The 23923-nt window shown below is 47.8% G+C and overlaps 1 pseudogene; it reads left to right on the forward strand.

Annotated features, from left to right (window-relative positions):
- LOC129008573 (small ribosomal subunit protein uS5-like) overlaps positions 1–22275 on the forward strand; it is a 32656-nt pseudogene extending 10381 nt beyond the window's left edge.
- The last annotated feature ends 1648 nt before the right edge of the window (positions 22276–23923 follow it).

Genomic DNA, 23923 nt, shown 5'->3' on the forward strand with positions numbered 1-23923 from the left:
TATTTGTTGTCTGTGGTGGAAATGACTCATAAACACCTCACAGTAATCCAAGGCAGGGCAACACAAGGGCTGAGAAGGCTTACCTGCTATTTGCTGTGACAGCATTGAGGAAGAAGAGATTAATTCTGACCAAAAGGATCAGGGTGGGGGCAGGGTTACAAAAGAGGCAGCATTTAGGGAGTGGCTGGGGCTAAAGAATAGATGGAGAAGACCTAAGTTGCAGCGGAACGCAGCGTGTCCAGGAGTGCAAGAGTGTTGGGGAAGGAAGTGGCAGATGAGGCTGGAAAGGAAGTTAGGGGCTCTGGAATGGAGGACATCTCATGCCAAATGGATTCATGTTTGTACTCTGTTAGCAATAGGGAGCCACCGTGGGTTTTTGAGAAGGAGAGAGGCATGATCAAACTCACATTTTAGGATATATTTGGTAGCAATGTGAAAAATGATTTGGTTGTCAGACACTGGAGGGATTACTAAAGGGAAAAATACCTGTCCTGTCTTCCTTATGTGACCCACTTTTGCCATGAGGAGTCACTCTGAAGCCTCTCTCAGCCAAGTTTGCTCAATTTCTTTTCTTTTTTTTTCTGAGACGGAGTTTCGCTCTTATTGCCCAGGCTGGAGTGCAATGGCGCGATCTCAGCTCACCGCAACCTCTGCCTCCCGGGTTCAAGCAATTCTCCTGCCTCAGCCTCCTGAGTAGCTGGGATTACAGGCGCCCGCGACCAGGCCTGGCTAATTTTTTTGTATTTTTAATAGAGACGGGGTTTCACCATGTTGGCTAGGCTGGTCTTGAACTCCTGACCTCATGATCAACCTGCCTCAGCTTCTCAAAGTGCTGGGATTACAGGAGTGAGCCACCACACCCGGCCCAGTTTGGTAAATTTCTAAATGAAGACCCATAGGCCTGCCAGTGGGATAGGCCAAAGTTCTCAAAATCGGTGCTGATTTCAAATGCTCTGTAGTATTACTGAAGCTGTCCTCACAGGATTAACAAGAATCCTGGACAGAAATATGGTTATAACGAAGCATTAATCAGGCTGTACTTTGGCCGACTTCCCTGCAACCATAAGTCACTAGATAATGATCATTGGCATCCCCATTGTACCTACTGATAGGATTTCTGATGTTAGAATCATATGGCTTTTTTGTTTGTTTGCTTTTTGAGATAGAGTTTCGCTCTTGCTGCCCAGACTGGAGTGCAATGGTGCAGTCTCAGCTCACTGTGACCTCTGCCTCCTGGGTTCAAACAATTCTTATGCCTCAGCCTCCCAAGTAGCTGGGATTACATGTGCCTGCCACCACACCCAGCTAATTTTTGTATTTTTAGTAGAGACAGTGTTTCACCATGTTGGCCAGGATGGTCTCGAACTCCTGACCTTAGGTGATCCGCCTGCCTCGACCTCCCAAAGTGCTGGGATTACAGGCGTGAGCCACCGCGCCGGGCCAGCTGGCCGACCACTTTGAAGACCCCCACAGAAGAAAGGAATCAGCATGAGAATACAGTTTGTTTATTCTCCTGTCCCGTGACTTCACCCTGCACTCCTCCACCAGCCAACAATCTCCATACTTCAGCTCACTCCAAAGCTCTTAAAACACTAGCCCGAAATTTCTTGGGAAGATAAATTTGAGGTTTCCTCCCAACTCCTGGTTCAGTGGCCTTACAATTAAACCTCTTTCTCTGCTGTAACCTGGTGTCTCTGCATACTGACTCGCCAAGCACAGTGGGCAACGGATCTATCAATATAGGAGTTAAGAAGAAATTACTTAGGCAGATAGCAAGGGCATGGGAGTCATCAGTAAGACTTTTCTTTTTTTCTTTCTTTTTTTTTTTGCAGACAGAGTCTCACTCTGTCACCAGGCTGGAGTGCAGTGGTGTAATCTCGGCTCACTGCAACCTCTGCCTCCCAGGTTCAAGTGATTCTTCTGCTGCAGCCTCCCAAGTAGCTGGGATGACAGGTGTGCACCACCACACCCAGCTAATTTTTGTATTTTTAGTAGAGACAGGGTTTCACCATTTTGGACAGGATGGTCTCAATCTCCTGACCTCGTGATCCACCCACCTCAGCCTCCCAAAGTGCTGGGATTACAGGTGTGAGTCACCATGCCTGGCCAAGGGTTTTTTTTTTTTTTTTAACGAAAAGCAGCCCCAAATCATTTTCTAACAAAGAGCAGCCTGCAAGCTGGAAGCCTGCACAGATGAATGCTAGCAGGAATGAAACCACCTTTGCAAAATTATGACTGAGACAGTGAAAGAGATCCAACTTAAGTGATTCCATCTTGCTTCTAACCTCCAAGCTGTCTTTGTTCATTCCTGGGCGTAGGCTGAACTAACTTTGGGAGAAACCTAGTTTGTAGTTTATAGTTTAAACAAAGATGGTAGCAGCCCTTTCCCAAAGCAGACTTCCTTCTTGCCTGGGAACTAGACTAACATTAGCCACAGGATTAGAAATTATGGTTTAAGAGTCACGCAGCTGGAGGCTACAAGATTCTGACCCTCTCTAAACTGCTCCTAAGATCAGTGCTTGAGATATTTTGCAGACCCTGCACTTGGGTTGGCTGGTGCCATCCAAGTGGATAAACTGGCTTGTCTGATCTTGTGGCCCCAACCCAGCAACTGACTCAGTGCAAGAAGACTGCTTTGACTCCCTGCGATTTCAACCCTCACCAATCAGCAGTCATGGCTCACTGGCTCCCCACAACCTTAAAAAGTCTGCTCCCCAGCCAGGCACGGTGGCTCATGCCTGTAATCCCAGCACTTTGGGAGGCCGAGGCGGGTGGATCACCTGAGGTCGGGAGTTCAAGACCAGCCTGACCAACATGGAGAAACACCCGTCTCCACTAAAAATACAAAATTAGCTGGGCATGGTGGCACATGTCTGTAATCCTAGCTACTTGGGAGGCTGAGGCAGGAGAATCGCTTGAACCCGGGAGGCGGAGGCTGTGGTGAGCTGAGATCATGCCTTTGCACTCCAGCCTGGGCAACAAGAGCAAAACTCCATCTCAAAAAAAAAAAAAAAAAAAAAGAAAAGTCTGCTCCCCAAGGCCGCGTGCATTGGTGAACTCCTGACTTCAAGTGATCTGCCCACCTCAGCCTCCCAGAGTGCTGAAATTATAGGCATGAACCACTGCGCCCAACAGTTGGCTCTATTGTTGGTTTGTTTGTTGAGACAGGGTCTTGCTCTGTCATCCAGCATGGAGTGCAGTGCTGTGATCACTGCTCACTGCAGCCTCAACCTCCTGGGGCTCAAGCTATCCTCCCACCTTGGTCTCCCAAGTAGCTGGGACTACAGGCACATGCCACCATGTCCTGCTAACTTTTTGTATTTTTTCTAGGGAAGGGGTTTTACTATGTTGCCCAAGCTGGTCTCCAGCTCCAGAGCTCAAGTGATCCGCCTGCCTCAGCCTCTAAAAGTACTGCTGGGACTACATACATGAGCCATCGTGCCGGCCACTTGATTGGTTCTTCTGGTTACCAGTCTCATTCTCCAAGAGTCACCTCATTAGCATGAACTCAAGTATGGTGAAAAGGGCCTCATGAATAACAAAAGCTGCTCCTCTCCCCTCATCACTCAGGAAATTCTAAAGGTTTTAGAAGCTCTGTGCCAGGAACTGGGAGGAACACCAAATATATGTTTCTTGTTATATGACAATAGCACAGTTTGTCTCGGTGACCCCATTATATAACCATTATTAACCCCATTATATAACCATTATATAACCCCATTATGTAACCATCAAGATGATATGGCATCACTGTTACTTGGGGGCCCATTCAAACTACATGTCCCAGCTTGACTCTTTTTTTTTTTATAACCAAGAAGTTTTTGTTTGTTTGTTTGTTTGTTTGTTTGTTTTGAGACGAAGTTTCACTCTTGTTGCCCAGGCTGGAGTGCAATGGTACGATCTAGGCTCACCGCAACCTCTGCCTCCCGGGTTCAAGTGATTCTTCTGCCTCAGCCTCCCAAGTAGCTGGGACCACAGCATGTGCCACCAAGCCTGGCTAATTTTGTATTTTTAGTAGAGACAGAGTTTTGCCATGTTTGTCAGTCTGGTCTCCAACTCCTGACCTCAGGTGATCCGCCCGCCTCGGCCTCCCAAAGTGCTGGGATTACAGGAGTGAGCCACCATGCCTGGCCCGAAGAAGTCTTTTTTTCCTAAATCAAACCATGCATCTTGATTTTGGGGTTCGGATAATATGGTCACTATAGCTATGGGACAAGTCATGTAACATTTGAAGTCCTCAGTTTCCCTATTTGTAAAATGAACAAATTGGACACATGTTGGCCCTGGTACCTTCCTGCACTAACAGTCCTGGACTCTGAGCCCACCACACACTAGAAAGGGTGGAGTCCCGGCTCTATCTCTTGCTAGGTGGGTACCCAAACAAGCTAAATAACACTTTTGTGCCTCAGTTTTCTCATCTAAAAAATGATGGTGATTGCAGGGCATGGTGGCTCATGCCTGTACTCCCAGCACTTTGGAGGCCAAAGCGGGCAGATCACCTGAGGTCAGGAGTTCGAGACCAGCCTGACCAACACGGAGAAACCCCATCTCTACTAAAAATACAAAATTATCTGGGCATGGTGGCACATGCCTGTAATCCTAGCTACTTGGGAGGCTGAGGCAGGAGAATCGCTTGAACCTGGGAGGCGGAGGTTGCAGTGAGCTGAGATCGCACCATTGCACTCCAGCCTGGGCAACAAGAGCAAAACTCCATCTCAGAAAAAAAAAAAAAGTTAAATGGTAAACTTTATGTTATATATATTTTACCATGACTCAAAAAAAAGTATTAGCTATGTGGGCTAGGTGTGGTGGCTCATGCCTGTATTCCCAGCACTTTGGGAGGCTGTGGTGGGCAGATCACTTGAGGTCAGGAGTTCGAGACCAGCCTGGCCAACATGGTGAAACCCCGTCTCTACTAAAAACACAAAAATCAGCTGGGCGTGGTGGCAGGTGCCTATAATCCCAGCTACTCAGGAGGCTGAGGCAGGAGAATTGCTTGAACCTGGGAGGCGGAGGTTGCAGTGAGCTGAGATCGCGCCACTGCACTCTAGCCTGGCGACAGAGCAAGACTCCGTCTCAAAAAAAAAAAAGTATTAGCTGTTGTGATCTCTTGCCTCAGATATTGTTATCAAGCTGCCAGATGTACACTGTAAACCAAAAACAAAATTCTAAGGCCCCCGACCATCTGAATGGACTTCCTTCTCAGCCAGGGTGCTCTTAAAATGTAACCTGAGAGACTGGTTCAGGCCATGATGGGAAGTGGGGGTCCGACATGCCTCATATACCTCTCCAGCATTAAAATCAACACAGACCTGATAAGAAGCATTTATAATCTATTCTCTCTGAAACCTGCTACCTGAAGACTTCCTCTGCACAATAAGAACTTCGGTCTCCACAACCTTTTTCTCCACAAAGGAAACCCAGACATTTCTTTTCTATTGATCCTAGGTTGTTATTTGTTTGTTTGTTTTTTGTTTTTCTTGAGACGGAGTCTAGCTCTGTTGCCCAGGCTAGAGTGCAGTGGGGTGATCTCGGCTCACTGCAACCTCTGCCTTCCAGGTTCAAGTGATTCTCCCGCCTCAGCCTCCCGAGTAGCTGGGACTACAGGCATGCACCACTATGCCTGGCTAATTTTGTATTTTTAGTAGAGAAGGGTTTCACCATGTTGGCCAGGATGGTCTCGAACTCCTGACCTCAGGTGACCCACCCAAAGTGCTGGGATTACAGGTGTGAGCCATCATGCCCCGCCTGGACCCCTTGCTTCTGAAAGCGTTTCTGCCTCATTCAGATTCCAATCATGTCTGATCTTGTTCTGGTCTTCTTGGTTCAGAGGGGAGGAAGTGTTGGTTTGGGTATTGGTGTTGTTCGAGGTTAAGTTTTCTATTGTGCATGGCCAGGCTCCATGACTTGCAGTTTTGGGCTCTGTTATACCTAAAAAGTAACTCAATATTTTGCTATCAACAGAGTAGATCCAGCTTGGGCTGCTCCTGTCATTACCATATCTGAAGGGTTTCTCTAGAGAGCAGAGCCCAAACAATGTGATGATTGCTACTTACCCTGTAACTGGCATTTGCAGCTCCAACTGCGCTACCCCTTGCACCTTCTCGGTTACCCGAGAAGCAAGTTATGTTTTCCCCTTTAAATCCAATCCTATCTTTGTCATACGGAACAGTCAGCCTTGATGGTGTTTTGGAGTCAAGGAAAGCTGGAGAACGAGGAATGAGAGCTCCAAGGAGAGGGACCCTCCCGGTTCTGCTGGAACTCCAGCTGCAGCTCTCAGCCCTTGCCATCCTAACCCTGGAGCTACTGCATTGGAAAACAGTGTCCCCAGAAGCTGGACACCTAATGGGGAACTACAGAAATGGATTCTCTTGGGGTCCTCTCAGAATAGCACCAGGTGAATGGCAAATCCAGGAGGAGCAATGCCAAGGCCCCATACTGTTGAGTCTGAAGGCCCTTGGGCCCCAATTGTGCCCTCAGCAAAGCCATACTGAGGCAGAAGAACAGGGAGGGTAAACCAAGGGTTAAGATAGAAGCAAAAGAACAGCAGGTGCAGCCAGTTCTAGGCAAGATTAGGCAGCACACAGGCCATACCTCGCCCCTGTGATGGCAAGACAGAAGTTTTTACTTCAGCCTCTGATTGACTGCAGGCCGAGGCTCCACTTCAGCCTCTGATTGACTGCAGGCCGAGGCTCCACTTCAGCCTCTGATTGACTGCAGGCCGAGGCTCCACTTCAGCCTCTGATTGACTGCAGGCCGAGGCTCCACTTCAGCCTCTGATTGACTGCAGGCCGAGGCTCCACTTCAGCCTCTGATTGACTGCAGGCCGAGGCTCCACTTCAGCCTCTGATTGACTGCAGGCTGAGGCTCCACTTCAGCCTCTGATTGATCACAGGCCAATCCTTCACAGGGTGTAACAAATTGGAGGCCTCTAAAGGGCACCTAGCGCTGTTTCCAAATTCCTTTAGCCTAATAAAAATTCTTAAATGAGAGAGGTGGGGTGGCTCTTGAGCCACTTGCTCAAGCCCGCTCCTACTCTGTGGAATGTACTTTTACTTCGATAAATCTGTGCTTTCATTACTCCGTTCTCCTGTTGCTTTGTCTTTCGTTGTTTCATTCTTTTGTTGCTTTGTGCATTTTGTTCAATTCTTTATTCAACATGCCGAGAACGTGGACAACTCACAGTCAAGACCTTCCATCCAGTAACAGTTTTGCTTTGGGAACCACAGGAGGTGAGGGCCAGTAGGCCTGTGCCTTGGCAGATGATTCTTACTTATAACTTGGCCCAGTAAAATGGCCAGAACAAGGGCTCTGTCACTGGCCTTCTCTGAAGGAATAAGGTTTTGTTTAATAAATCTACTGAATGCATCCTATCAGCAAGACACAAAAGCAAGGCTACTCAACCTTGGCCCGGTCAGGACCACCTTGGGGAGCTTAAAAAATACCGTTGCCCGAGCCCAACCCTCAGAGGTTCTTTTTATTGTTATTATTATTTTTGAGATGGAGTCTAGCTCTGTCTTCCAGGCTGGAGTGCAGTGGTGCTATCTCGGCTCACTGCAACCTCTGCCTCCCGTGCTCAAGAGATTCTCCCGCCTCAGCCTCCTGAGTAGCTGCGATTACAGGCATGCACCACCACATCTGACTAATTTTTATATTTTTAGTAGAGATGAGTTTTTGCCATGTTGCCCAGGCTGGTCTCGAACTCCTGACCTCAAGTGATCCACCTGCCTTGGCCTCCCAAAGTGCTGGGATTACAGGTGTGAGCCATCGTGTCCAGCACTTTTTTTTTTTTTTTTTTTTTTTTTTTGCCCAGAGGCTCTAATTTAATCAGTCTGAGTGCACCCAAGTATTGGGATTTTTTAAAAGCTCTCCAGGTGAGTCTAACATGCTAGCCACTGCTGGCTCTAAAGACTCAAATAAGAAGACTAAGTCCTCTGTGAGCAAGGTGGGGGCTGTCACAGAGGGAGATCTTTAAAAAGAGGTAAGGAAGTCCCAGGCACCGTAGAAGTGATGATCTCACTGGGGAAGGTCATACACATTCTGCTGCTTCCTGTAGGCAAAAGCCATCGTCATTGCTTGACCTCACACAATGAGGTGGAGATCCGGCCTTACGGATTGAAAACGTGGTTTTGTGTTACATAAAATAGTTCCACAAACGGCTACTTTTCTGCCAGGCATGGTGTCTGTGCTTCTTGCTTTGGCTTATCTTGTAACTATTGACAGGGGTGTGGTCAAAACAAACCTCCCACATCCTGTATGTGTCTGCTGACTGCAGCTTCCCTGATGTAATAACAAAGCTGTCAGATGTGTTTCTTCACACCATGAATTCTGCAGTCCCTACTGTTTTGAAATCCATGTGCATTAAGACACTGACTCACTTCCCTTTGCCTACTGAGTTCTGCTGCTTTCTGGACCAACAAACCCTGTGGGCACCTCCCCCTCCAGAGCTCACTGAAACTGTCACGCTTACCTGCAAGGGCCTGGGATTCTAAATTTCACTCTGTCACTCTTGGAGGTGAGGGGAAAGCTGTATAGGCATTGAGGTGACATTTCTGGGCTTTGATGTCTCCATAGGAAAGGACATATAAATACAAAATGTGGTTAATCCTAATTAACCCCTAATTCAGACCTTTGGGGACAGAACCAAGGTCTATTAATTTTTTCTAAAAAAGGAAAGAAATTAGAAAAGAATATTTCTCTCGATTCTGTAGAAGAGTTGGAAGAGGTGAACATTCCGCTGGGTGGCTCTGTCACAAACTAGCGTTTGTTCAATCATTCAAGACAAATCAACTGCCAAACCCTGCTCTAGGCTCCTGAAAAAATGATCATGGCAGGACAGGTACAGACCATGCCTCTTCATGGAACTTACCAAGATGTGTGCTTGGGGAAACACACTGACTGTCTTTGGACTATTTGTTTCTTAATTAATTAGTGAGAGCTGACACTTAGGGAGCACTTACCACATACCAGTTTCTGTGCTAAACCCTTGCTTTGCACTCCTTTTAAAAATAGCTATTTTCTGGCCAGACATGGTGGCTCACGCCTATAATCCCAGCACTTTGGGAGGCCAAGGTGGGTGGATCACCTGAGGTCAGGAGTTCGAGACCAGCCTGGCCAACATGGCAAAACCCTGTCTCTACTAAAAATACAAAAATTATGGCCGGGCTCGGTGGCTCACGCCTGTAATCCCAGCACTTTGGGAGGCCAAGGTGGGTGGATCACCTGAGGTCAGGAGTTCAAGACCAGCCTGGCCAACTGGGTGATACCCAGTCTCTATTAAAAATACAAAAAATTCGCTGGGTGTGATGGTGGGCACCTGTAATCCCAGCTACTGGGGAGGCTGAGGCAGGAGAATCGCTTGAACCTGAAAGGCAGTTGTTGCGTGAGCCGAGAGTGTGCCATTGCACTCCAGCCTGGGTGACAAGAGTGAAACTCCATCTCAAAAAAATAAAAATAAAAATAATAAAAATACAAAAATTAGCCAGACGTGGTGACACATGCCCATAATCCCAGCTACTCAGGAGGCTGAGGCAAGAGAATCACTTTAACCCAGGAGGCAGAGGTTGCAGTGAACCGAGATCACACCACTGCACTCCAGCCTGTGCAACAGAGTGAGACTCTGTCTAAAAAAAAAGCTATTTAAGCCATTTTCATTTATCACAATTCCTATTCCCTTCTCCCCTACAAACAACCATCCTAATGCTTTTAATGTTCATCTTTGCCTGTTTTCTTGGAATTTCAGGTTATTTTCTTTTTTATATGATTCTAAAAGCCATTTTTATTTGATTTTTTAACATATCATATACATTTTCACAGCAGGAATTAGAGGTAGAGTCAGACGTGATTGGAAGATCTCATTCCAGTCTTTTGCACTTACTAAGATCACTTTTTTTTTTCTCAACTTTTAAGTTCCGGGGTACATGTGCCAGATGTGCACATTTGTTCCATAGGTAAACGTGTGCCATGGTGGTTTGCTGCACAGATCAACCCATCGCCTAGGTATTAAGCCCAGCATCTATTAGCTATTCTTCCTGATGTTCTCCTTCCCCCTCTAACCCTCCCATAGACCCCAGTGTGTGTTGTTCCCCTCATGTGTCCATGTGTTCTCATCACTTAGCTCCCACTTAAAAGTGAGAACAATCAGTGTTTGGTTTTCTGTTCCTGCATTAGTTTGCTGAGGATAATGGCTCCCAGCTCCATTCATGTCCCTGCAAAGGACATGACCTCATGCCTTTCTATGGCTGCATAGTATTCCATGGTGTATATATACCACATTTTCTTTATCTAGTCTATCATGGATGAGCATTTAGGTTGATTCCATGTCTTTGCTATTGTGAATAGTGCTGCAATGAACATATGTGAGGATGTACCTTTAGAACAGAATGATTTCTATTCCTTTGGGTATATACTCAGTAATGGGATTGCTGGGTCAAATGGTATTTCTGCTTCTAGATCTCAGGAATCACCACACTGTCTTCCACAATGGTTGAACTAATTTACATTCCCACCAACAGTGTAAAAGTGTTCCTTTTTCTCTGCATCTTTGCCAGCATCTGTTGTTCAGGTTTGTATACATGTATTCGAATATATATTTATGTCAGGTATGTTTATGCAAATTAGAATATACAGACTTTCTTCTTCTGCACTAGGTTTGTAAGGTCCACCTGTGTTGCTGTGTGTGCATCTACAACCCCTTCTCACAGCTGTGTGGTGCTCCACACAGTGCAGCCACCGCCTTTCACCTGTCCGTTTCCACTAGTGAAGAACTCGCTGGATTGCCCTTAGTTCCCTGCTGTGGAACAGGAAAAACAAAGTGTCTTCTGGTATACTCTCAACACTCATCACACTTCCCCTCACCAAAATCAGTGGGCTTTTCCCACCCCAACCAATTTCCGACACCAGCTGCGTAACCTATCGTTCAATTCAATTCTGACACTAGTTATGTAGAGTTAGCATCAGCTTCCACAGGTTAGCTCAGTCTCACAAGACTGCCCCCACTTCAAAGTCCAGTTGCAGCTGTGGACCATTCCTACTTCTGACCAACCGCCTAGAAATCCTGGCTTCCCACAACCCCCTCCTTGGGTTTGACCATTTGCTAGAATGGCTCACAGCACTCAGGGAAACACTTTCCTGGTTTATTATACAGTATATTGCAAAGGATATAGATGAACAGCCAGATGAAGAGGTATGCAGGATGACGTATAAGGGACATGGAACTTCATGCCCTTCTTGGACACATCACCCTCCAGCACCTCCAGACGTTCAGAAACTCTGAGGCTCTCCAAACCCAGCCCTTTTGGATTTTTACAGAGGCCTCATTGCTTAGGCATGATTGATTAAATCATGGGCCATTGGTGATTATCTCAACTCTCAGCTCCTCTCCCCACCCCAGAGTTTGGTGGGGCGAGGGACAGTGCAGCTGAAAGTTCCAAGCTTCTAACCATGGCTTGGTCTTTCTGATGACCAGGAAGCCCAGCAAGAGTCACTTCATTAGAACAATAGAAACTTCTATCACCCAGGAAATTTTAAGGGTTTGGGATGTTCTGTTCCAGGAACTGGGGGCAGAGACCAAATTTTTATTATGTCACAATATCACACCTGCCTTCACAAGCTAGTCTCTGTGATGAAGAGCATCTTTATCATGTGTCTTTAGGCCCCTATGCGATGTGTGTGTGTGTGTGTGTGTGTGTGTGTGTGTGTATGTATATACATACATATATATATATGTTCCCAGAAGTGGATTCTTGGTTGTGTGGTAGACATATAGACAGTCTGGCAAGTCGGGCAGCTCACTCTGCAGAATGTCCACACCACCTCCCATCCATGACCATCAACACAGTAGGGCACTTATACCCACCACCCCTACCCTACTTGGCATTCTCTAGCTTTATCATTTTTGTCAAATAGGTGGAAAACAATATCTCATTGTTGGTTTAATTTGCAATTACTTTATGACCAGGGAATATCTTTCACATATTTGTGTAGCCCTTTAGGTTTCTTTTTCTTTTTTTTTTTTTTTTTTTTTGAGACGGAGTCTCGCTGTGTCACCCAGACTGGAGTGCAGTGGTGCAATCTCAGCTCACTGCAAGCTCCACCTCCTGGGTTCACGCCTATTCTCCTGCCTCAGCCTCCCGAGTAGCTGGGACTACAGGTGCCCACCACTACACCTGGCTAATTTTTTTGTATTTTTAGTAGAGACAGGGTTTCACCATTTTGGCCAGGATGGTCTCAAACTCCTGACCTCATGATCTGCCCGCCTCAGCCTCCCAAAGTGCTGGGATTACACCTTTAGGTTTCTTAATCTGCAAATTGCCTATTCATACTCATTGCCCATTTTCCCACTGGGTTCTCTTTTTCGTGTGTGTAGGAGTTTCCTTGTATATTCTAGATATTAGTCCCCTTTTGGCTGCAGATATTGCAATAGCTTCTCCCAGTCTCTCATCTGTTTGTTACTTTTGACCATTGTGTGCTTTGTTTTACAGAAATCCTTTAGTTAGGGGGGAATCAAGTTAATCCATTTTATGTCTCATGATTGAACTCGTGATGTTTTTTGAGGATTCCTTCCTCACCTCTAATCCATAAGGGAATTATCTTACAGAGTCTCGTTAACATCATCATTTATATTTCCCAGGTTGGGCTTCAGTTTCCTGGAATCTTGCCTGTAAGTCGTGTTTATCAGGGATCCAGTTTTGTTTGTCTTTGCTTGATTTACCCACTGAGTCTTCATAACAGCTCTCCCCAGCACAGGCAGAAACTGACAGCAAAGAGAGTCAAAATGTTAGCAAGTGGCAGACCTCAAATCTGATTTTGTTTCTTCAAATGTGAATAGCTGGGCTGTATTATAGGTCTTCAGGAAGAGAGGGCAGCTGTAAAGCCCAGGGCACACATATAGATTCACCAGAGCAGGCATTATTAATTACTTAGTCAATGGATGAGGCTCTTGAGTCTGTCTCTTGGACTCAGTTCAATGAGAAATGTCAGAGAGCCGCAGGAATGACCACGCCCAAAGCCCCAGCTTCAGTGGGAAGTCCCTTCCCATCTCTGACCACTCCACTATGCAGCCTCCTCAAAATAACTTCTTCTTCCTCAACTTAGGGCCTCTCTCTACTTCCTGTCCTAATCTCTTGTGCTTAGGAATTCTTTTTTTTTTTTTTTTGAGATGGTGTTTTGCTCTTGTTGCCCGGGCTGGAGTGCAATGGTGTGATCTCAGATCAGTGCAACATCTGCCTTCCAGGTTCAAGTGATTCTCCTGCCTCAGCCTCCTGAGTAGCTGGGATTACAGGCACCCACCACCATGCCTAGCTAATTATTGTACTTTTTGTAGAGACAGGGTTTCACCATGTTGACCAGGCTGGTCTTGAACTCCCAACCTCAGGTAATCCTCCCACCTCGGCCTCCCAAAGTGCTGGGATTACAGGTGTGAGCCACCGCACCCTGCCGTGCTTATGAATTCTAATAAGTCATAATTACTAACATGGAGAGAGCACTTTCTATGTGCCAGGCACTATTCTAAGCACTTAGCATGTGTTTCACTCATTTAATACCCAACTCTATGAGGTGGGTAGTATTATTGTACTCATTTTGTGGAGTATAATATAGAGGCTAAGGTTCTCACCATTAGTAAGTAACAGAGTAGGGATATAAACCCAGGCTGCCCAAGCAAAGAGCCTGCACTTTAACCAGGGTGTCCTACTGTCCCTTGTCACTCTGGCCCAGATAAAATATGGCTTTCAGAAACTGTGAAATACAGGCGCAGTGGCTCACATCTGTAATCCAGCACTTTGGGAGACCGAGGCAAGTGGATGACTTGAGGTCAGGAGTTTAAGACCAGCCTGTCCAACATGGCAAAACCCTGTCTCTACTAAAAATACAAAAATTAGCCAGGCGTGGTGGCATGCGCCTGTATTCCCAGCTACTTGGGAGGCTGAGGCAGGAGTCTCATTTGAATCCAGGAGGCGGAGGTTACAGTGAGCCAAGATTGCACCACTGCACTCCAGTCTGGGGGTGACAGGGTGAGACTCTGTCTCAGAAAGAAAAAAAAAGAAACAGTGAAATACAGATAACTAAAGTAGGCTCTGACTGTTTTATTTTTAATCAGGACACTCCAAAGTCCAGAATTGCCTTGGTGAACACTTGCAGTGGTCTCAGTGGCCTAGTGACCTCACATCCCTGCTAGAGTCAAAGTCCCTGAACATGTGACTTGGTTAAGAAAGCCCACTAATTCATTAAGTCAAAAGTCTTCATTAAGTGACTATTTGGATAGCCATAGAGCCCTACTTCTTGGCCCAGCTAGATGGCAGGGTGCTTGTCACTGTGTTTGGCAGGCGTTCTCAGTCCCCTTTGGGTAACCCAGTTCTGGGGGCTGAAAGCACGACTGCTGCCTGGGAACCTGTGCTGGCTTTGGGGCCTTTGTTCTTGGCCACAGGCCCCATTATTCTCAGATGCTTTTCTTTCTGCTTGATCATTTTCTTTTGACCTCATCTTGGTTACTGTTCATTACCCTCATGTTTCCCCTCACACTTCCCTTTTGTCTCTAGCTTTCATCTCTTCTCCTCTCTTACCTCTGTCTCAGGTTTGAATAACATTGTATCACCTCCCCTTTCTTCCCCCTTCTCTTTTCTCTGACCTTGAATCCCAAGGCCATATTGGAGCTGGAGCTAGGTCTATGAAATATCACTTCTCCTTCCTTTCTGGTCCCATGTCCCTCCCCCTCCAGAAAGCTCCTGCTTACCAACACCCCTGACATGGCTAGTACCTTTTTTTTTTTTTTTTTTGAGACAGAATCTCACTTTGCTGCGCAGGTCGAAGTACAGTGGCAAGATCTCAGCTCACTGCAACCTCCGCCTCCCAAGTTCAAGCGATTCCCCTGCCTCAGCTTCCTGAGTAGTTGGGATTACAAGCAGGCGCCACCACGCCTGGCTAATTTTTGTATTTTTAGTAGAGACGGGGTTTCATCATGTTGGCCAGGCTGGTCTCGAACTCCTGACCTCAGGTGATCTGCCTGCCTCGGCCTCCCAAAGTGTTGGGATTACAGGTGTGAGCCACCGTGCCTGGCCACTAGTACATTTTTTATCCGTGTTTCTGTCTCTCTAGGAAGATTCTTTGCTCCTTAAAGACAAAGGACTACATTTTCAGGGTTTAGAATCGATGTGGGCAGATGGGAAATAAGTTTGGGGCTGTAAGTGGATGAATCAGTTAGACATGCCTTCTCAGATTCCTCCTGCTACAATCACTTGCTGTCTGTCCTGTGGCTGGCTGGGTGCATGCTGTAGTTTCTCCTAATAAACTGTAAGCTTCTAAAAAGAGTAGGGCGTGCCATCGCCAAAAGGACATAGTCTGTCTCCCCTAGAACCCAGCACTATTGCAGAGCAAGTGCCCAGCCAAGAGCTGTTGAATTGGCTTGGAGGTCAGAAGCCACTGTGACCTCTAGGCAGCAGAACAAGGAACTTGAGGGGATAGGGTGAGGGATTAGAACCCTTGGGTGTCTAGCCGGGCATGGTGGCTCATGCCTGTAATCCCAGCTACTTGGGAGGCTAAGGCAGGAGAATTGCTTGAACCCGGGAGGTGGAGGTTGTGGTTAGCCAAGATCACACTGAGCCGAGATCGCCATTGCACTCCAGCCTGGGCAACAAGAGCAACAGGAGCGAAACTCCGTCTCAAAACAAACAAACAAATAAACAAACAAAAAAAAACCTTGGGTGTCAACCTTCTGGAAAATCAGCCTTTTAATTGACAAGTCCGGGAAGGGGAAGCCTAGGCAGTTAAACCCCAGGCCCCTTCAACCTTCTGGAAAATCAGCCTTTTAATTGACAAGTCCGGGAAGAGGAAGCCTAGGCAGTTAAACCCCAGGCCCCTTGTACCGTGGCCCCAGGACATTGGAAGAAATAGGTGTTTGAGGCCATGATAGGGTGCTGATACCATGCAGGGCAGGGCTCTTGGTGCCTCAAGGCTTTTGCATCTTTACTTCCTGCTGAAGTTAGAGAGAGCTGACTGGACTTAGTACAAGCATAGGAGTGGGGATCCAGGACTCAGGAAGGCCAGCTCTGCCATCCTGGGTCAAAGAGATGTCCTCCCTGGACGTCTGGCTCCCACTTTAAGAAATCATATCAGCCAGTCATGATATGGCTCACGCCTATAATCCCAGCTATAATCCCAGCACTTTGGGAGGCCGAGGTGGGAGGATCACTTGAGCCTGGGAATTCGAGACCAGGCGCTGCAACAAAGTGAGACCCCATTTCTTCAAAAAATAAAATAATGAGCTGAGTGTCGTAAAGCATGCCTGTAGTCCCAACCACTTAGGAGGCTGAGGTGGGAGGATCACTTGAGCCCAGGAGATTGAGGCTGCAGTGAACAACAACGACAGCACCACTGCATTCCAGCCTGGGTGACAGAGTGAGAGCCTGTCTCAAAAAAAAAAAAAAAAGCAAAGGAATAATGGCGGCAGTCCACCATCTTGTCTCGCTGCTGTCCGAGACTCAGACATGGCTTCTAAGTTCCTATTAAATGTTTCTTTCTAAGAAACTAGATTGGTCAGCCTCTTTCTTTGGTCTTTCAGCTTCCTTAGACTCTGGGGATAGGTTTGCAAAGGCCTATCCCCCACAGAGCATGTGGCAAGCCAGCTGGGCCAGGAGCTGAGAGATGATGAAATGGGTGAAGGGAATGAATCATCCATCTGGGAAATTGTACGGTCCAGCCCCACAGGGTCGGTGGGCTTCTCCCTGTGTGCGGTGACGAGAGAGTGTAGAAATAAAGACACAAGACAAAGAGATAAAAGAAAAGACAGCTGGGCCTGGGGGACCACTACCACCAATGCGCAGAGACCGGTAGTGGCCCCGAATGTCTGGCTGCGCTGTTATTTATCGGATACAAAGCAAAAGGGGCAGGGTAAAGAGTGAGTCACCTCCAATGATAGGTAAGGTCACGTGGGTCACGTGTCCACTGGACAGGGGGCCCTTCCCTGCCTGGCAGCTGAGGCAGAGAGAGAGAGGAGACAAAGAGAAAGACAGTTTACACCATTATTTCTGCATATTACAGACTTTTAGTACTTTCACTAATTTTCTACTGTTATCTAGAAGGCAGAGCCAGGTGTACAGGATGGAACATGAAGGTGGACTAGGAGCGTGACCACTGAAGCACAGCATCACAGGGAGACGGTTAGGCCTCCGGATAACTGCGAGCAAGCCTGACTGATGTCAGGCCCTCCACAAGAGGTGAAGGAGCAGAGTCTTCTCTAAACTCCCCCAGGGAAAAGGAGACTCCCTTTCCCGGTCTGCTAAGTAGCAGGTGTTGTTCCTTGACACTTTTCGCTACCACTAGACCACGGTCCGCCTGGCAACGGGCGTCCTCCCAGATGCTGGCGTCACCGCTAGACCAATGAGCCCTTCTGGTGGCCCTGTCTGGGCATAACAGAAGGCTCGCACTCTTGTCTTCTGGTCACAACTCACTATGTCCCCTCAGCTCCTATCTCTGTATGGCCTGGTTTTTCCTAGGTTATGATTATAGAGCGAGGATTATTATAATATTGGAATAAATGGTAATTGCTACAAACTAATGATTAATGATATTCATATATAATCATATCTAAGATCTATATCTGGTATAACTATTCTTGTTTTATATTTTATTATACTAGAACACCTCATGTCCTCGGTCTCTTGCCTCGGTGCCTGGGTGTCTTGCCGCCCACAGGAAATCTCAGGGTGGTCGATCACTTTCTTTCTTTTTCTTTTTTTTTTTTTTTGAGACAGGGTTTCACTCTGTTGCCCAGGCTGGAATGCAATAGCGCCATCATAGCTCACTGCAGCCTTGCTCTCCTGGGCTCAAGTGATCCACCACTTGCACCACAGGTGCTAACTTGTTTAATTTTTTGTAGAGACGGGATCTCACTATGTTCCCTAGGCTGGTCTTGAGCTCCCAGGCTCAAGGGATCATCCCACCTTGGCCTCGTAATGTGCTGGAATTTCAGACATGAGCCACTGTGCCTGGCTGGTCCATCGCTTTTATGTGGAGTGGTGTGGTTCACCTTTTATATGCTTGTAGACCACCATGTAACTATGGAGATGCCCTGAAAATGCCAGTGGCTTAGAGTCATTGTTAACTGAGAGCCGTCCATTGCACAGTGATAAGGAAGGGCAGCCAGCAGTCATTTTGAGACTAGTGACCTGAGTTCAGGCAGACCCACATCTGAGCATGGTCCAGCCTCAGGGTCCAGTACTTCCTTTCACTTTCGTTTTAGCTATCACAGATGGCAATAACCAAGGGATTATATGTTTATTGTGGTTATTAGGGTTTTTGTTTGTTTGTTTCGAGATGGAGTTTCACTCTTGTAGCCCAGGCTGGAGTGCAATGGCACCATCTCAGCTCGCTGCAGCTTCCGCCTCCCAGGTTCAAGCGATTCTCCTGCCTCAGCCACCCCAGTAGCTGGCATTACAAGCACGCGCCACCACGCCTGGCTAATTTTGTATTTTTAGTAGAGACGGGGTTTCTCCATGTTGGTCAGGCTGGTCTTGAACTCCCGACCTCAGGTGATCCACCCTCCTCAGCCTCCCAAAGTGTTGGGATTACAGGTGTGAGCCACCACGCCCAGCCGTGCTTGTTAGATTTATAAACCAAAAATAAAATCTTAAGCCCCCAACCAACTGAATAGACCCTTTTGGCCAAGGTGACCCCAGAGAAACCTGAAAACCTGAATTCCTGACCAGGACAGGAAGGAAGGCCAGACATGCCTCATAGACCCTCTCCCTTTGGAGTTCAGTGAAAAATTATGCCAGGGCAACAGATATATCTCTGAGACCTGTGGTTACCAGGAAGGTAGCCAATATCAGGGAAGGCAAAACCAACTAACTGCTAACACCAGAGAGCACAGTGTGAAGCGCTGTTCCATTATGTAGATCATCAAATCTACCAATCCGCACTCTGTAGATTTGTATCATCAGCTCCCTGAGGAACCTTCACTAAAATGGATTGTGAGAGTAACTACTGGAAGCAATATCTTTGGTTTTAAATGCTGTAGAGTGGAAAAAACGTGTTTGTGTTACTGGAAAGGGGTCCCAATCCAGACCCTTAGAAAGGGTTCTTGGATGGTGCCAGTCCATAGAGTATATTGAAAACAAGTTTATTAAGAAAGCAAAGGAATAAAAGAATGGCTACTCTATAGACAGAGCAGCAGCTTGGGCTGCTCAATTGATAATACTTATAGTTACTTATCTTTTTTGAGATGGAGTCTCACTCTGTCACCCAGGCTGGAGTACAATGGCTTGATCTCGGCTCACTGCAACCTCCGCTTCCCGGGTTCAAGTGATTCTCCTGCCTCAGCCTCCCAAGTAGCTGGGACTACAGACGCGTGCCACCACACCCGGCTCATTTTTGTATTTTTAGTAGAGATGGGGTTTTACTGTGTTAGACAGGATGATATCGATCTCCTGACCTCATGATCTGTTTGCCTCGGCCTCCCAAAGTGCTGGGATTACGGGCCTGAGCCACCACACCAGGCCTATTACTTCTTGATTATATGTTAAACAAGGGGCGGATTATTCATGAGTTTTCCGGGAAAGAGGTGGACAATTTCCAGTACTGAGGGTTCTTCCCCTTTTAAGACAGTATAGGGTATACTTTAGGACAGTATAGGTATAGTATAACTTCCTGATGTTGCCATGGCATTTGTAAACTGTCATGGCGCTGGTGGGATGTCTTTTAGCATGCTAATGATTATAATTAGCATATAATGAGCTGCGAGGATGACCAGAGGTCACTTTGTTGCCATCTTGGTTATGTTGGGATTTGGCCGGCTTCTTTACCACAACCCGTTTTATCAGCAAGGTCTGTGTGACCTGTATCTTGTGCCGACGTCCTATCTCATCCTATGACTTAGAATGGCTAACTTCCTGGGAATGCAGCCCAGTAGGTCTCAGCCTTATTTTCCCCAGCCCCTATTCAAGATGGAGTTGCTCTGGTTCGAACTCCTCGGCCTCCTGAGTAGCTGGGACCACAAGCGCATGCCACCACGCCTGGCTAATTTTCTTTGTATTTTTTGTAGAGCCAGGCTAGTCTGAAACTCCTGTGCTCAAGCCATCTGCTTGCCTCAACCTCCCAAAGTGATGGGATTACAGCCATGGGCCACCACACTGGGCCTTGTTATTGTTATTGAAAGCATCCACCCAGGGAAGAGGAAGGAGCTTTCCTCCTGGTTCATCTCCAGGAGCAGGGAAAAGAGAGAATTTATAGCCCCAGGGCCCTGTGGGCAGATTCTTTCTTGGCTCACTCTACCGAAGGTTCCAGGAAAGCTGGAGGGCGGGGTGCACACTAGGCATTTCCCTGCAGCTCAGCCTCCCAGGGAGCCAGGGAAGAATCCTGAGAAAAACCTGTCCAGCGTGCAGGACCCCCAGGGCTCTGGAATCCCTCCTGCGGTGCCAAGCCTGGCCTCCATGCTGACTGCCCCATCAGCGGAAAGCAGGAGGCAATGGGGTGATGGGGGACTGGGGGGAGTATTTGGCAGGTGGGGAGGAAGGGGTCAGCTGGCAGCAAAGCCACAGTCCTTGGAACTTGGATCCTTTCCTTGCTCTGCATTGCTCACAGCAGAATCTTACCCCCCCATCCCCACCCCCACTGGACCTAGCCCTCAGGAAGCCACGTGCCCGGAGGACTCTCCTGTTAGATTGGATGCTTGCAGACTGGGCACTTGCTGACTCCTGGCTGTGACACAAAGCCCTCTGTTGCTCCCCCGGGTCCCTCACCTGCCAGGATTTACTCGCGCTTCTGAGAAGAAGCTCAGAGTCCAGGGGACCTGGGGCAGGAGACTCCCTGTGAACACAGAGCGTCCTACTCATGGATGAGGGCTCAGAGTCCTTGCCCTAAGGGAGTTGGTTGGGGCACTGGAACACACAGGCAGTTCGTGGCAGAGCAGGGACTGGAGCCAGGTCTCTGATCTGAGTCACCATCCGTGGCTACTGCCAACTTCTCCCCTGCCCACCAGTGCCCATCAGTGTCAGGGAGAGCTCCCTGGTACTCGGTTCAGGAGAGGCATCTTGTGACTCCTCATGCAGCCAAGGCCTGGGACCTGGGGCCAGGGAAGATCCTCAGGCTCTGTCACGGAAGAGCGAGTATTGGCCTTACCCCAAGACTTCTCTGCTGGAAACTCCACTCCTCATCCCCAGCTCAACCCCCAGGCAGAGGGACTTTTCTCCTCCTCCACCTGAATCTCCACTTCCAAGAAATAAGAAGCTGGCTCCAAAGGAAGACCTCCCCTTTTTCGAGGCCCTGTTTATCTCTAAAGTGGACATGACTGATGGCACAGGAATGCATTCAGCTGCAAGTAACAGAAAACGTGACCAACAATTTGGGAAAGACATAGATGTTTACTTTGCTCATGTAAGAAGACGACAGAGTTTCTTCTCTGAGAAAACACAGTGCAGCGGGAGGCCCAGAGGCCCTGGGATGAGGAACAGTGGCAGCTTCTGCAGAGGCTTCAGCACTGGCATCTGGGGCTGGGGTCATGGCCAGGGTTGGGGCCAGGGGCATGAGAGCTCCAAGGCTATGGAGCTCTCAGAGGCAAGGCTGAGGATAAGGAGTGGATGCCCATCACCAAGCTGGGCCGTCTGGTCAAGGACATGAAGATCAAGTCCCTGGAGGAGGTCTATCTCTTCTCCCTGCCCCTCAAGGAGTCTGATATCATTTACTTTTTCCCTGGGGGATTCTCTCAAGGATGAGGTTTTGAAGATCATGCTGGTGCAGAAGCCAACCTGCGCTGGCCAGTACACCAGGTTCAAGCCATTTGTTGCCACTGGGACTACAATGGCCACCTCATTCTGGGTGTTAAGTGCTTCAAGAGGTGGCCACTGCCATCCAAGGGGCCATCATCCTGGCCAAGCTCTCCATGGTCCCTGGGCACAGAGGCTACTGGGGAAACAATATCGGCAAGCCCCACAGTGTCCCTTGCAAGGTGACAGGCCACCATGGCTCTGTGTTAGTGCGCCTTAACCCTGCGCCCAAGGGTGCTGGCATTGTCTCAGCCGTGGTGCCCGGTGCCCAGGAAGGTGCTGATGATAGCTGGTATTGATGACTGCTACACCTCGGCCAGGGGCTGCACTGCCAACCTGGGCAACTTTGCCAAGGCCAGCTTTGATGTCATCTCCAAGACCTACAGCTACCTGACCCGACCTCTAGAAGAATACTGTATTCACCAAGTCTCTCTACCAGGAATTCACTCGCCATCTTGTCAAGACCCAGACCAGAGTCTCTGTGCAGAGGACCCAGGCTCTAGCTGTGGCTACAACATAGTGTTTTTATACAGGAAAAAGTTAATTAAGCCTTTAAAAAAAAAAAAAAAAAAAGACCGGGCACGTTGGCTCACGCCTATAACCCCAGCACTTTGGGAGGCTGAGGTGGGTAAATCACTTGAAGTCAGGAGTTCAAGACAAGCCCGGCCAACATGGTGAAACCCTGTCTCCACTAAAAATACAAAAATTAGCTGGGTATGACCGCAGATGCCTGTAATCCCAGCTACTCGGGAGGCTGAGGCAGGAGAATTGCCTGAACCCAGGAGGTGGAGGTTGCGGTGAGCTGAGATGGCACCACTGCACTGCAGCCTGGGTGACACAGTGAAACTCCATCTCAAAAAAAAAAAAAAAAAAAAAAAGGAGAAGAAAAGACAGGGCTCTGGGCTATGGTCATTCTGGTTCTTTTAGGTTTCCCCTCATGGTTTCACCATGGCTGCAGCAGCCCCATACATCACATCCTCACAACATGTTCAGATGCAGGAAGCAGGGAGTGATACCAGGCAAAGAATTTTCACCTCCCAGCTTTGATCTTATCGGCAAAGAAACACTGTTTTCAAGAAGGTCTCAAGAGGTCTCCTGACCTCTCCTCACAGCACTGGCCAAACAGGGGCTATAAAGTCTAAAGTCCTCCCTGACAAAGCCAGGACATATCCGGCCATCCCATCCTTTACAGTGAGTGCAGGACAGGAAGAAACGTTTTGGGACTGATTTGGGGTTAACCAAACAAAAGTACTTGCCACAACTGACCAGCTCTAGGAGTCCTGGTTTTGAGTAACTAGACTTGGGAACAAATGTAACACAAGGCTAATCCTCCCTAGCTTCCTGACAGTTTCTCTCCAACAGAAGACAAGTAGATCCTCACTGGTGTTCTCTCCACGCTAGAGTCCTAACCACTGTGAGAATACATTCCACTACTGTTCCACAAATAAGCCACAAGTGCAGGGGTTAGATCTGAGGCTCTTTTTTTTTTCTGTCTTTTGTTTTGTTTTTGTTTTTTACTTTTTAAAATTAATTATTATTATTATTATTATTTTTATTTTTTGAGACAGAGTCTTGCTCTTGCCACCCAGGCTGGAGTGCAATGGCGTGATCTCGGCTCACTGCAACCTCTGCCTCCCGGGTTCAAGCGATTCTCCTGCCTCAGCCTCCCAAGTAGCTGGGATTACAGGTGCCTGCCACCACGCCTGGCTAATTTTTGTATTTTTAGTAGAGACGGGGTTTCATCATGTTGGCCAGGCTGGTCTGGAACTCCTGACCTCAAGGGATCCACCTGCCTCAGCCTCCCAAAGGGCTGGGATTGTAGGTGTGAGCCACCGTGCCCCGCCATGTTTTTAATTTTTTTAGAGATGGGGGTCTCACTCTGTTGCCCCAGCTGGAGGGCAGTGGCACAATTATAGCTCACTGCTGTCTCAACCTCCTGGGCTCAAGCAATCCTCCCACCTCAGATTCCCCAGTAGCTGGGACTTCAGGCATGCACCACCACACCCAGCTAATTTTTTTTTTTTTTTTTGAGACAGTGTCTTGCTCTGTCACCCAGGCTGGAGTGCAGTAGCGCGATCTCGGCTCACTGTAAGCTCCGTCTCCCGGGTTCACACCATTCTCCTGCCTCAGCCTCCCAAGTAGCTGGGACTACAGGCACCTGCCATCAC

The sequence above is a fragment of the Pongo pygmaeus genome, chromosome 9, assembly GCF_028885625.2.
Source record: "Pongo pygmaeus isolate AG05252 chromosome 9, NHGRI_mPonPyg2-v2.0_pri, whole genome shotgun sequence".
NCBI lineage: Eukaryota > Metazoa > Chordata > Mammalia > Primates > Hominidae > Pongo > Pongo pygmaeus.